This window comes from Hipposideros armiger, unplaced genomic scaffold, assembly GCF_001890085.2.
Source record: "Hipposideros armiger isolate ML-2016 unplaced genomic scaffold, ASM189008v1 scaffold_1066, whole genome shotgun sequence".
Lineage (NCBI taxonomy): Eukaryota > Metazoa > Chordata > Mammalia > Chiroptera > Hipposideridae > Hipposideros > Hipposideros armiger.
This window is the reverse complement of record NW_017732416.1, coordinates 226,717-244,801: the sequence shown is the minus strand read 5'-3', so window position 1 is coordinate 244,801 and position 18,085 is coordinate 226,717.

The following is an 18,085-nucleotide window of genomic DNA, read 5'->3' as shown; positions in this document are numbered from 1 at the left end:
GCCAAATGGCTTTCTCAGTGATCTTATATGACTGAGTTTCAACTTCCCTAAAAGTATTGATCCAAGTACAGCAGGTGATGTTGGCCACAGCACAGATACCTCCTTATTCAGCTAAAAAATAATCAAGGACTTCTGTTATCAAGAACAACTTTGGCCAGACAGTCTAAGGATTATTTCTGGGTAGCTAATGCCTCAGCAATGAAATCTGAAATGTCACCAAGAGTTAAAGAGAAGCTTTATATTATATTCCCATTTGTATCTATTCTTAATCAGGAAAATGTGGCTCTGCCAAAGAAATTGATTCCTGAGTCATTAATGCCACCTGGTAGGTTCTTTCTAGAACAGTTAAGGGCACAGTTAGATAAACTAAGAGGCATTGCCTAGCTGTACACCAGCTATCTAGGCACTCATAGGCCAAAGAATAATGATAACCACTAAGACAAAGATAAATTCTGTCAGGGCACAATTGCCCATTCAAGCCAGAGGTCAGTTAGGTTTTCTCCTAGTCTGAAATAAAAAATTGTTCTAAATTCCAGAGGTTACCCACCCCTTAGCAATGGCCTGGAAGATATGAATGATAGCATTATCTTTCTAGGCCATGGTTAGAATAAAGGAAAGGAAGAAAAGAAGAAAGGGTTTCATGTTTAGCTAAAGTAGGGAGTCTTGATCCGGCATCTTAGGCAGAAGCAGTCTACATCAGTGTCCGCTACTTCTCTTACTAGTCAATTTGATTTGAAGCTCTCCAGCATTTGTACAGGAACAGATGTCAAATGGAGCTTTCTTTAGTTGTGAGATATGTATCCAAGGTTCCATGACTTCTAGTTTTGCTGCAGTGTCAATGGCCAGGAATATTTGACAAGGTCCCTTTCAATGGGGCTTTAGGGCTGATATTTCCGGAATACCCAGTCACCAGGCTCTAGACTGTAATCAATAGGATCCCTTGAATTGGAGTCTGGGAAAGGTTTCTTTACCTGTTAATGATAGGCACAAGCATAAGACATTAAATACTTGCACATAAGACATTAAATTCTTACAGTAGCTGGTCATACTAGCCTGACACAGCAAGGGATCAGCAGAAGGTTATATACAAATAAACGTTGGCCTAGTAGTGACTATCTCGCGTAGAGTGGAAACACATTTTCTAACAGTTTATTTGCCACTGTGAGGGCATCAGCCTTGTGGCACAGGAAGGCTTTAACCCATCTGGAAAATATACACACAACGAGAAGAACATATTGATAACCCATACTAAGTGACAGTTGAATGAAATCCAACACCTGAACTGCAGGTGTTCAAAGGGTTCAGGGGGAGAAGGTCTGAGGCCACTGGGGATAAAATAGTTTTTCTTAAGTGCACTATAGTGGGTAAAGGAATGCAAAAACCTGAAGAAGGGTTTTGCCAGGGAGCATTGAAGAACCTGTCTTGGGTTTTCCATAGCCCTCACTATTTGTTTCATTTACAGCCATTGTTTATCCATCTTTATATCTCTGATTTAGGAGCAGACTGTTGCCATGTTACTAGGATGGGTGGATGGCAAAAAGGCTGGCAATGAGGAGTCATATTTTTCCAGAAGTAGAATGTACTTCATCAACATGTGCCACAGTCTTTGTAGATTTAATTTTAGCTACCTTTGCATGAAAGTCAGGGCATTTCCTTGATACTCAGATTTAGTCTCCAGTTAGTGTGAGCTTCAGTCTTAATGACAGACATTTTCTCATGCCAAGACATACCAGACTTCCAGGAATTAAACATAATTTCTGGAACACATAACATATACCTTGACACAACATAAAGAAGTCTTAATATTTGGACTTTTGCCTAAATCACAGATTATTAGGAAACAATACTTAATTATCTATTTGACTAAAATGGCAGTAAATTATTTCAAAGACAAATACAGAAGGTTAGCTCTTACTACTGAAAAAATTCAGTTTTCTAGAAGGTATCCAAGTTTTCTCCAAGTTGGAGTTTGGGGGCATATTTACAGGACAATTATGTTCCTAATGATTAAGACAACATAAAACACAAAAAAAGTTATTTTGATAAAACCCATAATCTGCTTTCTTGTCAGATTACTCAAAAAGAAAAACTTTTAGAAATTAAGTTTTGGTTTTACATAAGTACACCATTGATATTAAAGCTTAATTTTTAAAACCCTTGTAATAACAATTCAATTTTTAGCCAGCTTAATTACACAAGGTAAAATTCTCTTACCCTTTCTTTTTTATATATCTAGTTTGTCCTTCATAACCAAAAGTTTTAGTTTAGACAAAATTACTGTCATTTCCCTTAACAAAATGCATCTTTATTCCTCATACCAAAAACACATCCTTCTTTCTTTGCATACACTCACACACACCCCTTATTATTTCCAGTAGCTTCAATTACATATATTAGGATTTTTAACCTTTAAAAACCTTAATTTCTAATAAAAACTAATAAGTAAACAATTATAAGATGTCTTTTATATTAGTATTCTGTGGCTTGGCAAAATTATAAATCTCAATATTTTTAGAAATGTTCTTTCTTAAAGTAAATTTCTCACTGTGGCATAAGACATGCTTACTAATAGACCCAAATTTACCTTTAGTTTTTCTGCAACAGGGAGCCAAAATAAGATAAATTTATGTTTGATAATTAATCTTTCGGTATTTTTTATTTTTTAATGACCTATATAGTTAATAAATTTTCATCATTAAATTTAACTTAGCAAGACTTTAAGGTTTCAGATTATCAAAAAGATTTGGGAAACTTATTTGAAAAATTCACCTAGAAACTTTTTCTCGTATTTACATCTATTTAATTTATGTGCCCTAAACAATTACATTTAGATTACTCATGAAAATTTCATCATTGCAAGTTTTTTCTTACCAATGTTGTAAAGCAAAGCTCATGAACCAGGCAGACAACGAAACCAGTATTGCCAATTCAGGGAGTCTTTATTGCAAAGCTGGCAGCTACAAGGGGGCTAATGCTCCAAAAACCTCGCAGCCCCAATGGTTACTGGAGTAGGGTTTATAAAGGCAAAAACCACAAAGCAAAAAGTCCCATTGGGGCAAACAGAAACTGTCTATAAGTCTAAAATGGGAAGTCCTAGAGTGGTTATGTATGTTGAAACTGTAAGTTTATGTGACTGGGTCCCAGCCCCTTCTATTAGCAAGCTGAGGTCCTTGTTAGGACAGGTGTCTAGTCTAAGTAAAGCATTATTCCAGAAGCTAAAACAGCATGGTTATGTAAATATCCAGTTATAAGTATATGACTATTGGGAGAATATTTAAGCTATTGCTGGGTACATGCGGTTATTGTTGCAGGGCAGAGGTGAGAACAGGAATGGGGTAAGGGCAGAAGTCTGTTAAAAATGGGAACAGAAACTGCTGGGCTTAAAACAGGAGCTACTTGGCTTGGGGCCCATAGCTGGGGTCTCAGAGAAGGGGTCCTTGCTTCACCAACAAATTTTGTAACAGAGATAACATGAACTTATTTGATGTACACTCAGGTAGAATAAAGTTGTTTATCTGTATTATATTCAATGTTTATAACTCTAAAGAAATGTCTATTTTAATTAAATTAATGAACTTAAACTAGCTTCTAGTCACTAAAGATTCTTAGATCATGTGAACATGAAAAAATATTCGGGTTAGTTTCTATATTTCTGAGTCTTAGAATACTGAATCCTCACAGCATTTTACCCTCAACTCAATTAAATAAAGCTTTTTTGGCAATACCATCTGAAAGTACAAAAATATCCCATATTTATTGCATGCATATAAGTCACACAGAGACAGATCCAAAGAGACATTATAGTTACTAATATTTGTAGAGAAGACACTTAAGATTTTTTTATTTGCCCAATTTCTAAATGTTCCCTTTTTCCCTCTTCTGGTGATAAACATTTGCATTTCAAAGAATGGCTCTTAGAGAAGATGGGGTAGAAAATCTGTATCACAGAGGCACAGAGAAGGTATCTAAGTTTTCTCCAAGTTGGAGTTGGGGGGGGGGGCATATTTGCAGGACAATTATGTTTCTAATGTCCCAATATCTACAAGTATTTTGAGATGAATAGATGAGGTTTTGGGATTGGCAAAAAGGACTGACACACCCCTACCTATCTGTTGCTGGAATCTTTCTTTCCTTTTGGGAACATTTGGCTTAGAGGAGAAGGCCTAAGAAAATTTCCATCAAACCTAAAGAACCATTCAAACACTAGCTGAACAGAAGTCCTATAACTAAGGTTGTAAACAAAAAGCCACCTCAAGACTGGTAGTAGGGGTGGAAACAGAAAACAGGCTGGCCCCACACCCATGTGTGGCAGTCAAGAATTGGGAGGAATATCTCAGCTGCAGAGGTCCTCCCTGAAGAGCAAGGTGTCCCAGCCCCACACTGGGCTCCACAGCCCAGAGCACCAGTGCCAGGGAGAGGAGAACCCATGACCTCTGGCTGTGAAAATCAGCAGAAATTCCATCTGCCCAGGTGAGACATAAGGTGGCTGGAAATCCAGGCATCCTCTTAAAGGGCCCACGCACAGATATTCTCACTCCCAGGCACTCACTGTGGGCTTGGTGGAGGGATTGCTGCTCAGGAGGTACCAGTGGCATATGGGAAGAGATTGAGTTGTGTGGTTTCAAGGCGAGGGCTGGAGGGAAAGTCACCATTGTCCCTGTGTTGAGCCCTCCTCCTGGGTAGCTGGTGGGTGGATAACATCTTTTCTGTGTTGAGCCCACCCCACACACAGCCAAATCTGAATTTTCACTGGCCTGGTGTGTTCCACTCACTCCACCCTGGTATCTCCCTGGGACTCTGCCCCACTCAACTTATACAATACCAGAGGCTATTTCATGGTTGGCAGGCAGCCAATGTTGGCCTGCACTGCAGCCTTTCTTGGACAACTCGTGAGTGTTGGCAGACCTCAGGCAGGCGGCAGCTAGCATCAGTGTGCTCTGAGGCTTTTGCAGAGTGAACCCAGGCTCACAACTGGGGTCAAATCTGAATCTGCATTAACCCGTTGAACACCACTTGCCCCACACTGGTGACTCCCTGAGACCCTGCCTCATCTAACTTGGGTGCCACCAGAAGCTGTGATGGCAGCCTGTGGGTAGCTATTGTTGGCCTGCACTGCAGTCTTTCTTGGTCAATTTTTGGGGGTCCGCATGCCTCAGGGAGGCAGCAGTTGTCCTCACTGTGCTCTGAGCCTTTTGCAGAGTGGCCCCAGGCTTAGAACAGAATCTGAATTAATCAGTTTAACAGCATTTGCCCCACGCTGGTGACTCCCTGAGACCCCACAGCACCAAACTCCCATGCCATCCAGGTTTCTTTCAACAGCTAAGCCTTATGGACAGCAGGCAGGTGGCGGCAGGTGGCAGCAGTCCTCAGGGTGTCCTGGGCCTTTTGCTGAGCTGCCCTCAGCTGGTTACTGGTGATGGCTGGCCTCAGATCCCAGTGTGGCCTTTCCCACACTCCTCTAGATCTAGTACAGGCAGTGACCAACTGTGGATCACTTTGTACCTCCTGGACATGTCACAGGCAGCGGCTGACCTGAACCTGAACAGGAGCTCCTCCCAAGAGGGACAGAACCAGCGCACTCAGTGGCCAGCTTCAAATCACGACATCACCTGATTAGACCCACAAGCATCATTCCCAAATGAAGGCCTCAGCAGGCACCAGAAAATACTGGGGCAAATCCTGTTCAATGGTGTCAGACCCTGCACAGCAGCTCATACACTGTGGTCATGGCCAATCCTCACAGTCAGTATGCCTGAAGGTCAATCCCACCAACTGATGTGCCAATAGCAATCAAGGCTCAACTTCAACAAGAGGGCACACACAACCCACACAAAGGAACACTTTTGAAGCATCCATCTCATATGACCAGATAGACTGCGACACTGGTCCTCACAGGACACCTAATACATAAGGCCACCCTGCCAAGACTTGGAGACATAACAGATCTATCTAATACATGGAAACAAACACAGAGAGGCAGCCAAAACAAGGAAATTAATTTTTTTTTAAATGTCCCAAATGAAAGAACAGGAGAAAACTCCAGAAAAAGAACTAAATGAAACAGAGGCAAGCAATCTACCAGATACAGAGTTTGAAACTGGTTATAAGGATTCTCAAGAAACTTAGTGAGAACATCAACAAAGAGACAGCAAGAATATAAAAAAGGACATAGAAACCATAAAAAAGAACCAGTCAGAAATGAAGAATACAATAACTGAAATGAAGAATACACTAGAAAACATTAACAGCAGATTAGATTAAGCAGAGGATCAAATCAGCAATTTAGAAGACAAGGTAGCAGAAAACACCCAATCAGAACAGCAAGAAGAAAAAAAAAATTTTAATATGGATACTTTAAGGGACCTCTGGGACATCAAGTGTAACAACATTTGCATCATAGGAATACCAGAAGGCAAAGAGGGAGCAAGGGATTGAGAATCTATTTATAGGAATAATGATGAAAAACTTCCCTAACCTGGCAAAGGAAATACACATACAAGTCCAGAAAGCATAGAGTCCCAAACAAGATGAACTCAAACAGGCCCACACCAAGATACATCATAAATAAAATGCCAAAGACAGTTACCTACAAGGGAGCTCCCATAAGACTGTCAGTGAATTTCTCAACAGAAACTTTGCAGGCTAGAGGAATTGACAGGACATATTCAAAATTATGAGAAGTAAGGAACCACAACCAAGACTATTCTACCCAGCCAGCTATCATTTAAAATTGATGGAGAGATATAGTGCTTCTTAGACAAGAAAAAGCTAAAGAAATTCATTACCTCCAAACCAGTAATACAAGAAATATGAAAGGGGCCCTTGAAGAAGGGGGTGGGAAGGAATATAACTACAAAAAGGAAATGGCAATAATTATGTACCTATCAATAAGCACTTTAAATGTAAATGGTTTAAATGTTTCAATCAAAAGAGATAGGTTAGCTAAATGGATAAGAAAATGATGCATACATATACTGTCTACAAGAGACCCATTTCAGATTGAAAAACACACACAGACTGAAAGTAAAGGGGTGGGAAAATATATACCACGCGAAAGGAAATAAATTTTTAAAAAGCTGGGGTAGCAATACTTATATACAAAATAGACTATAAAACAAAGTAAGAGACAAAGAAGGATATTTCATAATGATATAAGGATCAATTTAACATGAGGATATAACCTTTGCAAACATTTATGCACCCAACATAATAGCACCTAAATATTTAACTGACATAAAGGGGGAGATCGAAAGTCACACAATCATAGTGGGGGAGTTTAACACCCCATTGACACCAATGACAGATTTTCCAGACAGAAAATCAACAAGTATACAGCAGCCATAAATGACACATTAGACCAGATGGATTTAATGGATATTTTTAGAGCATTCCACCCAAAGCAGCAGAATATACATTTCTTTTCTAGTGCATATGGAACATTCTCCAAAATAGACATGTTAGGCCACAAAATAAGCCTCAATAAATTTAAAAATATTAAATCCCACCAAGCATCATCTCCAATCACAATGGTATGAAACTAGAAATCAATTACATGAAAAAAAACTGAAACACACACAAACACATGGAGGCTAAATAACATGCTACTAGACAATAAATGAATTAACAATGAGATCAAGGAATAAGTCAAAAGATACCTTGAGACAAATGAAAATAAAAATACAACAACCCAAAATCTATAGGACACAGCAAAAGCAGCCCTAAGAGTGAAATTCATAGCAATGCAGGTTTACTTCAAGAAACAGGAAAAAAATCTCAAATAAACAACCTAACTTAGCACTTAAAGAAACTAGAAAAAGAACAGGATACAAAGCCCAAAGTGAGTAGAAGGAGGAATAATAAAGGTCAGAGCAAAAATAAAATAGAGTCTAAAAAAAAAATACAAAAGATCAATGAAATCAAGAGCTGGTTCTTTGAAAAAAATAAACAAAATTGATAAACATTTAACCATACTCATCAAGAAAAAAAGAGAGAGGACCCAAATAAATAAAATCACAAGTGAAAGAGAAGTGACAGCTGCCACCACAGAAATACAAAGGATTATAAGAAAATACTACAAACAATTATATGCCAACAAATTCGACAACCTGTAAGAAATGGATAAATTTCTAGAAACATACAATCTTCCAAGACAGCCAAGAAGAAACAGAAAATCTGAAAAGACCAATTACTACCAATGAAATTGAATTAGTAATCAACAAGCTCCCAACAAACAAAAGTCCTGGACCAGGTGGCTTCACAGTTGAATTTTACCAAACATTCAAAAAAGAATTTACACCTATTCTCATTGAACTATTCCAAAAAACCCAAGAGGAGGGAAGGCTCACAAGCTCATTTTACGAGAACACCATTACCCTGATACCAAAACCAGACAAAGACATTACCAAAAAAGAAAATTATAAGTCAATAACCTTGATGAACATAGATGCAAAAATCCTCAACAAAACATTAGCAAATTGAATTCAGCAATACATTAAAATGCAAAACAATACATCATGATCAAGTGGAATTTATTCCTGGGATGCAAGGTTGGTTCAATATCCACAAATCAATTAATGTGATACACCACATAAGTAACATGAAAGATAAAAATCATATGATCAGGCCAGCTGAGTGGCTCAGTTTGTTAAGAGCACGAGCTCTGAGCAACAGGGTCGCCGGTTCAATTCCCACATGGGCCAGTGAGCTGTGCCTGAGCTGAGCTGCCGCTGAGCTGCCATCAGGTAGCAGAATGGCTCAGCTGGTGAGAGCACGTGCTCCTAACAAAAAGGTTGCTGGTTTGACTCCTTCATGGGATGGTGGGCTACACCCACACACAACTAAGATTGAACATGGCACCTTGAGTTGAGTGTTCACAAGCTGCCAACGGGTGGCCGGATGGCAACTGGACGTGGGGCTGAGCTAGCTGCACCCTCCACAACTAAGACTAAAGGACAACAACTTGGTTGTTCCCTTTCCCCAATTCCCCAACACTGTTCCCCTTCCCCAATTCCCCAATAAAATCTTTTTTTTTTAAATCATATGATCATCTCAATAGATTCAGAAAAAGCATTTGACAAAATTCTGCAATCATTTATGATAAAAACTCTCAGCAAAGTGGGAATTGAGAGAACATACCTCAATATAATAAAAGCCATATATGACAAACTTACAGCTAACACCATACTCAATGGTGAAAAGTTAAGTGTTTTCCTCAAGATCAGGAACAAGACAACGATGTCCACTTTCACCGCTTTTATTCAACATAATATTGGAAATACTAGCCACAGCAATCAGACAAGAAATAAAAGGCATCTAAATATCAGCTTCCAATTTGGCCAAATTTCTGATCATGAAGTTATTAATTCCTTTCAAATATTCATCTCAGGTTTCAGTCAGAACAAACAGTAAATATTTCCAACAATATTGATTAACCCCATTAATTTTTATTTTGTTTTCTCCTGACTATTTAAGGGAATAACATAACAGTTTCCCAGGAAATTTCCCAGAGTTCTGTTAACTTTGGGAGGGGTTCACATGGGGGCATTTAAGTTGATGCTGAAAAATTTACACAGGGCCTTTGAGGATACATTTTTTTCTTTCCATTGTCCCAGTTGATTACAAGTGAGACATCAATTTCTGGGCCAATGTTTTCATGACGATCTCCTAGGAAGGTGTAATGGGGAAGACCTAGATGTTATTTTGGGTTTCTGGCCCTGGAGCTGACATTGCTGTAAAGCTATTAGCTTAGCCGTGTTTTTGTTTGTAATCTTGCTCCACGGTCCTTTCAAAATACTCAGCTATAGTCATGATCTCAGTCAAGCCTCTGGCATCCCACTTATGGTTTATAAAAGTTATTTTGTGAGCCCTTTCTGGTCGAGGAAGTCAAATAACACCCTCAGGGTTTTGCCATCATACTTTCTCCATTTATTTTTGGGCTCTCCCAGGTCCTACCAACATGTACACAAGCTGATAAAGATCTGGCAGCTCAGGGTGTTAGGCCCTAATAATAATTCCAAATTCTTCAAGAAAAACTTTGGGGTTCCTCACTAGGTTTAGGAAATTCTTTAACTATGACCCTTGGTTCAGTCTTTGACCAAGGGGTACCTATCTGAGGAGATTCATCTACTACCTCAGATAGTTTTATTTTAAATGATAATAGTCTCTTTAGAGTAGAAAACCAGTTTAAACAGAGGATTACTAGAATGAGTTCTCAAATAAAGGAGGGTAGAGGGGAGCAATAGGAATTACATCAGCCTTAGTTTTTGTTTTAGGTACCTTTTATCTCTAATTTTTCATTAGCCTTTTTGCAATGAATCTTTCAATGAAGCTACTTTGGAATCTTGAAAATTTTGTAAGCTTCTGCATGCCAATTAAAATAAGTATCTCCTTTTCTTTGCTCCGTTTGGGAACCCTTACTTTCAAGTGTACTTTTAAATGATTTTGCTTAAGTGGAATGCTCCTCACAATGGTCATTGCAATTCTAGGTTGTTTCCAGCAAAAGTTTGGCTCTTTTGCAAAAATCTACAGCTTCAAATATCTATGGTTCTTAAACATAAAATAAGCAGATCTACCAGAAGGTGGCATGCTCAATTCTTTGGGTATAAAGGGCCCCATTTCTTAATAGGGCCCCATTTCTTAATATTCACCTGAGGCCTCCTACTGGACTGAGTCTGATCCTAGCCAATAACCACAAACAATTCCCATGGGACTTTGGACTGGAGAAAGAATCAAATCAGCAAATCCAAGGAATGAGTACTCCACACTTATTCCAGACAAAACGGAGAATGGCAGCTGCCACAAGCAGATCCCAATGTGGAATCTGGGGGCTCATTCCAAACAAATGGGGAATTGCAGACTAAACTTTCCTCTCTTCCCAATGTGGAATCCAGGGACAGAGTTAAGGCTGGGGTTTTCCACTGGGGGAATTGTGGTCTAAAAGGCTAGAGGCTTGGTTCTGGGCAGAACTATCTGCCAGCTCAAGCAGACTTGCCCTGTAAAGGAAAGCCAATTAGATCAGGAGCTCAAATACAAAAAGAGAGCAGTATTGAAACTGAGAGGGATTTGCCAACAGCCCTCAGAAACAGCAAGAAAGACAGTGAACTCAAAATGCAGTTTGTGAGAGCCACGCCTGTTTATTTTGTTCCTGAATGCTGTCAGATATTCACTTTAGTCCTGAAACTGTCATGAAATCTGTTAAAGAACAAAATTCAACCAAGCAAATTTGAAGGTCTAATTGGCTTTATTAAGTGATTAATGAATTAGGCAACATCTCATTTAACAACTAAAGGGGCACTCTGAAGGGTTGTAAAAAATAGAAGGTTTTTTCTATTGGAAGAAGAGTAGGGCAAGGAAGCTATTAGCAAAAGAAAAGAAAAGATTATTTTTAAAAGATTGTCAGGATAGTTTCTATTGTGGGGGTAGGGAATGCAAGGAATTTATCAAACAGATTGTGTCTACTCCTATGACAGATCAAACACCTCATTGGTGTTGACTAGAGAATTCCAGACTGGCTGGTTAAGATGATATTTCTGGTGAAGGTGGAAACTACAATTAGGTCATGAGCTTTAGCACAAGTGATGCCATGTTGGGCCTGTGGCTTTCTCTTTAGCGCTACAAATGGTGGCCCAGGCAACCTCAGGCTCACATCATCACCACCTTAGGCCAGTGGAATTGAGTGAGTCAGTAATCTCAAAAACTCTAACATATACCTAGGGACTGAGTGTCCTTGATCCTAATTGACTTATTTGGATTACCGGGATGAACAGTACTGAGAGGCCTAGCTTAGGTCATATGCTTCATTCTTGGAGGCCAGGGATGGGGTGAACTTTACCCAAGACACATAGGTTGGAAGTGAAGGAGGGATGGTACCCCAATATAAAACAAGGGTACTGTAGCCATACACACAAAATAGGTTGCGAGGCCCTCAAATACAGAATATCTATTCCACCCATATAATTGCAAGTGAGGTGAATATTTCAGAAAGGAACTGCAAGGTGTCAATAGGGCTCTGACTTGGGGTGAGATGTCAGGGACATGTTCCCTAAGGAAGGAGCAGACATCAGTCAAGTGAAGACTGGGGGTTTATATTCATGAGAGGAGAAACTGGCATGGGAAGGCCCAGCGGTGAGCAAGAACAAAGCCCTTTTGAGGAACTTAAAGATCCACAATATGATTTGCGCTCAGGGAGCAGGTGTAGGGGAGACCAAGTCTGGGGGAGCGACATAGGTGAGGCAGGCAGCCCAGATGGGACAGGAGCCTGTAAGATGGACCTGTCACCTTTATCCCAAGCCATAGTTCACTGCTGAGCTCCATACTTAATGGTTCTCTGGTGGGCTGAGTGTTCAGGCTTGCCACTCAGCATGGTAGCTGCTGGCCCAGTGCTGCATGAGTATGAAAATCAAATCTGACTGGTCACTTCCCTACTTTAAACATGAGCAGAGTCCCACATTCAATATGGCCTTCAAGGCCCTGCCCAATCGCCATCTCCCTGTCTCTCCCTACCCTTGGCTTCTCCCTGGCTGCTGGTCCTACACCCCCAAGTCAGAGGAGAATCAGGACAGATGAGGGCATAAGCTATGGGGCCTGTCCTCAGGACCTGTTCCCAGGTGCAGCATCTGGCATCAATATACTCACTAAGGCTGCCGATCTGCTGGACACCCACTCTGTGAACTGTGACAGCAGCTTTCACAGGACCTGGGGTCAAGATCAAAAGGGGAGTGAGACGTGACCTTCCAAAGAGAGGAGAGGGCATCAGAGCAGGGAGCCACAGGACCAAAAATTATGGTCCTGAGGACTATCTCTGAGCTCTAAAAGCTACTGAACACTGACCCAGACTCCAGCTTTGAACTCCTGGTAAAATTTTTCATAATTTTTTTGGAGGGAGCCATGGGAGATGCGACTTCTTCAAGGTCACATACATAGGAAGTTGGAGAGAGCAAAAAAAGAGAGGGTCAGAATTAATATTAATGCCTAGTACTTCTTACCCTTGGTCTGGACAGAATTTTCTCTCCACTTCCTCTCTGGTTTCTGATCTCTTTCTGACTTATATTTAAGCTGCCCAGTTTACATATATGTTTTTAATTTTAAGTTGCCTCCATTACTTTCTGGAAGTAGACTAATAAATGAAAGAAGAATATTATAAAAGTATAGGTTTTTTTGTTTGTTTTTTGTGGGGTTTTTTTAAAGATTTTTATTGGGGAATTGGGGGGATGGGAACAGTGCTGGGGAATTGGGGGAAGGGGAACAGACAAGTTGCTGTCGTTTTGTTCTTCAGTTTAGTTGTGGAGGACGTTGCTTCACTGGCCCAAGTTGGCACCATCATTGCGCTCTTCCCGGGCGAGGCAGATCAGTCGCCGGCTTCTAGACGGCCAGTCACGGCGGCTGCTGGCCGCACGCTGGCTGCTGGCTACACAAGGTAGCCCATGGCAACCCACTGCCACAGGGGCTGCAGCCTACGCCGTCGCCGCGACTCACGGCAGCCCAGCTCCAGGTTGAGTTGTTGTTCAGCATCTTAGCTGTGTAGGGCAGTGTCACTAGCCCTCATATGTGGGATCTGAACCGGGGTCCTCTGGTGTCCCAAGCCAGTTCTTAACCATCGCGCCACTCGGCCGGCCCCTTTTGTGTTTTTTTTAATTCCAAAGAACTACCATAGGTGTAAAATAATTTGCTATAGATCAACTCTGGGTCTTCCCAGGTTGTGAAGCATTTCTTTATCTTCCATTTATGCTGTCAACGTGGAAACAGCCACCACTGGTGGACAGTCAGCTTCCTCTATTTAATTAGTTGCTTATTAATGCACAGCATACAATTTCCTCCTGCCAGACAGACAAGTGTAACTACAGCTGCAAGCACACATCTGTGTTAGGTAACAGACCAGCCAGGCTCACACCAATCATCACTTTTATGCAAAAAGACTGAAAAAGTGCATAAAGCCTCACAGGGGCCCCAGTGTCCTCCTGAATGCAGTTTATGTGCAGGAATTGCCTTCTGCATTTTCTCATTCAGCAGCTAGAAAATTACGGTCCTCCAATCTACTCTTAGAATCTGACCTTAGAGATCAACCCCTCCCACCCCTGTAGGCAGAATCTCTGGCTATAACTCCAGACTCTCCGGTACACTGCTCTTCAGCTTTGCACAATTTAGTAAATCTCAATTTTATATTTCTTGACATTGCAACTATTGAAAGCCAGCGCAGTGCTTCTTGCTGGCTGAAGCTACACCTACCAGAAAGCTGTGGAGAAGCCCTCCCATCGGAGGGGAAGGCCCATGCAGGATGCCAGAAGCCACTCAAGTGGGACATCAACACTTCCTCAGCACCCATCTGCCCCATTCTCTCCAGAGTATCTCCAGCACATTATAAAGATGGCTTTGAGCTCTTTAAAGCAGGACTTCATCTGTCTGAATATAGGTGCAACCATTGTTACAAGGCTAAGGGACTAAACCAACCCTCCTTCCTGGTTCCCAGACACTGGAGCTTAGCAAGGATGGGCAGAGAGCATGACTGTTAGACTTTCACCTGGCCTCCTTCCCAGATTGGCCAGGGCTTACAGGCACCTGCTAACTCCTTTCTCAACAGAGAAACTGAGTCCCAGCAAGGAGCCTAACAGCAGCCATCCTCCACACTGAGGGAGCTCAGGTCTGAATCAGCTATCTTTCTTGTTAAGCCTCACTCCACTTACGGTCTCTTTAAAAGCAAGCCCCAGATGACTCACCTCCCACATACCAAGCCTCCTCAGAGGTGTTTTGCTAGATAAAAGGCCATCCACTCTTGAGATATCTCTGCCCTCCTCTCCTCTCCTAGCAAAAGCAGCCGGTCCTGCAATTGTTCATGGCTATCCACCAGCAATCGTCTCAATTTCAGAAGATTTATCTGGTGATAGTGAGCTTGTGTGGGGCGTTGGGGAAGGCTGGAGGCAGCCAGACCAGCTAGGAAAACAGGGCAAGGATAAGGAGGAGTCTGTGAGGTGGAGCAGGCGCAGAGGGGCGCTCCCGCAGCCTGCTGCTCACAGGTGGTGATGCGAGCAGTTGGGCACCACCTGGGAGATTGTTGGGTATTCAGGCTCGCAGCTCCCGCCCCAGGGCGGCTGGATCAGAATCTGCATTTTACAGACCCCTGGGTTCTGTGAAAGTTTGAGAAGCACTGAATCCTATAGGGCGCCACGACCGATTAGATCAGCGGCCAATCTCCAGGTGGTTTCTAAAACTTTTCCGTACAGCTACAGTGAACGATAAATGCCAGATGCGAAGGTCTTCATTGTGCAAAGTAAGAAAACATACCTTTCTGAATTATGGTAACAACCCCGGGAGGTAGGTGCTGTTATCCCGTTTTACAGGCGAAGGAACTAGCTTACAGAAGTTAGACTACTTGCCCAAGTTTACAAACTTAAAGAGTGGGGATATCACCTGGGAACTGCTCTACTTCTAAAACTGCCAGTGAGGCAGGAATTCTTTGCTTTGGGACTGTGCCTGAATCCAAGCCCCAAACAAAAAACTCGTGTACTCTGAATTCGAGCTGGAACTCACTTTAGGAATCTGGGCTGAGGCTCCACGGGAGGGGCCAGGCAGGACTCCCAGCTGCTCCGGTGAAACAGCTGGGCACAAAGTCCCAGCACCCAGGCCCTGTCCAGGCCTGTCCTTCAGCTGCAAGCTCCCTGGGAACAAAACAAAGCCCTTTGGGCCTCAGCCAGCCTGCCAACGACGCAAAGCTTCTGGGGTGGGTGGGGAACACCACAGATTTTATGGCTAGTTCCTGTCAGCTCACTGCCGGTCCTCTGGGAGCTACCTTACCACAGCTTCACCAAGATACAGCCCCAGCTCTGAGGCCTCTCTCCAGAAATGCAATTTACATTTGCTTTCTCTGGATCCAAGGCCAGTGTCACTCCTCTGTGCCCAACTGCCCCAGGCAAAGGCTCTAGGCTCTCACAAGTTGTAGTGCAGACAATTTTGCAAACAATCATTGATCATATATTATGTGCCCAGTAACCATGCTGGGTGCTTTTACATACTATCTCCTTTTGTCCTTGACCTACTGAGATAAGCACTATTATTCCCACTTCACAGCAATGAAAACAGAGGCTGGTGGGTTATGGAGCTTGGATTTAAACCTGGATCTTAACACCAGATCCAGTACTTCTTAATCACAAGAGCTGCATCCTTCACAGCTTTAGGGGAGGAGATTATATTACTTGATAATTATTTAATTGCAAGTGTGTGTGCCTTTTGTACTAGACAGTACTCCACCAGGGGTCTGCATCTTAGTCACTCCTGTATCCAAATGCTTACTTAGCACAGTGCCTAGAACATGATAAATGCTGAATAGACCATGTTGAACTGAATTATTCAGCAACTTTACCAAGCAAAATACCATGTGCCAGGCTTTGTGCTGGAAACAAAGGGCTACAAAGATGAAAAGGGAGAAAAAAACCATGTGCATCAGACATTGCACTAGAATTAGGTACTTGTAAGAACAGAGGAACACACCAAGTGTGGTGGAAGCATGCGGAAGGAGCACTGGAGAGAGGGAGAAGGGGCAGGGGGGGACCACCACAACTGATGCGGACCCTGAGTGAGAATGGACACAGAGAAATTGGCCATAAGAAGGATGTGACATTTCAGGAAGTGAAGAGCAGAGGGTTCAAGAGAACCGGGTTTGGCTGGAGTTTTAGAAAAATAATAAATAGCACTCTGGAAGGAATGGGCCTTCCAAGGTATCCCCATAAATTGAACTTATCCCCCCCAAAAATCCCCCCTTTCCAAAGCCAACAGAGCATTGGGAAATAGACCCAAATGCATCTGTTTGCAAGACAGGAAGCAAAAGACACCAGCTGAGGGTGCTCAGTTTCTTCTCCCAAATTACCAAGTACCCTGCCTCAGCCACAGGGGAACAGAGAGGGGGCTGTTTCTTCTATACCATTCCCTCTGGGGAGTCTGAAATTCCCTGCAGTCTATAGACACAGAAGACACTGGGGCTATGCCCCCCAGCCCAACCCCCTGCAATGTTCATGCAAGTACTATGAGAGATAGGGGGGTGCTGAAGGCTGAACAGGTAGCCCTGGCCACACCACCAGGGGCCTTTTATGCTGTGCTGTGGGGTGAGCTTTACTCCCAAAGGTGATGGGGAACCACCTAACAATAGTGAACAGGATGGTGATAGCACCGGAAGGCCACTCTGGGAGCTGTGGGGGTGAGAAGCATAGAGAGGAGGACACAAATTGTGAGCTGTCACCCCAGAACTCTGGCCAGAGCAGCAAGGATGAAAAAAGGGGAAGGGAATCAAGAGGTGTTGAGAAGGTGACACACAGGGTTGAATGATTAATTGGGTATGACAGACAAAAGGAACGATGGAGTCAAGTTGCCCTCCTGGGCTCTGATGGGAGAGCTGGCTGGGGCTGGTGTGGCTTTGGAGACTGAAAGAACAGTAGGGAGAGTCTTGGCAGGAAAAAAAAGAGCTCACTCTGAGACATGTTGGGTTTGAGGTCTTGGATATTGGAAGTCAAGATGCCCAGGAGGTGTGGATATCAGGTGAGAATTCCAGCCTGGAAAGAAAAAGAACATAAGAGTCAGACAACTAGCAGAAGGCATATTTCCCAGGCAACAGGAGCCTGGAGTGAAAAATAGTATGACAGTGAGTCACCCAGGAAAGTCTTTCTCTGCCTTGGCCTCTCCCATTCTTGGGAACTCCAGCCACTCTCAAAACACATCCCAGGTAGTTCTGGGGATCCCTCATGTGTGTGTGTCGGGGGGGGGGCTGAGGGGGTAGAGGTAGCATATATGAACTTACTTCTTGAACCAGATCTACCTCTGCTGTCAGGATTTCCCCTTTCATTCTCCTGCTCATTGTGGACCATCCAGGACGCAGGGCCATGCCTCGGTCCCAATGCCCACTCCAAGAGTCATGATGCAGGCTCTGATCCTGCAGCCAGTGCCCATCATCAAGGTCATTGATGTCTGCATTGAAAAGGAACAAATGTACAACAAGCAGGTGAAGTATGACCACTATTAAAAGTGGCTTCTCAGGCTGGCCGAGTGGCGCGATGGCTAAGAACTGGCTTGGGATGCCAGAGGGCCCCGGTTCGGATGCCACATA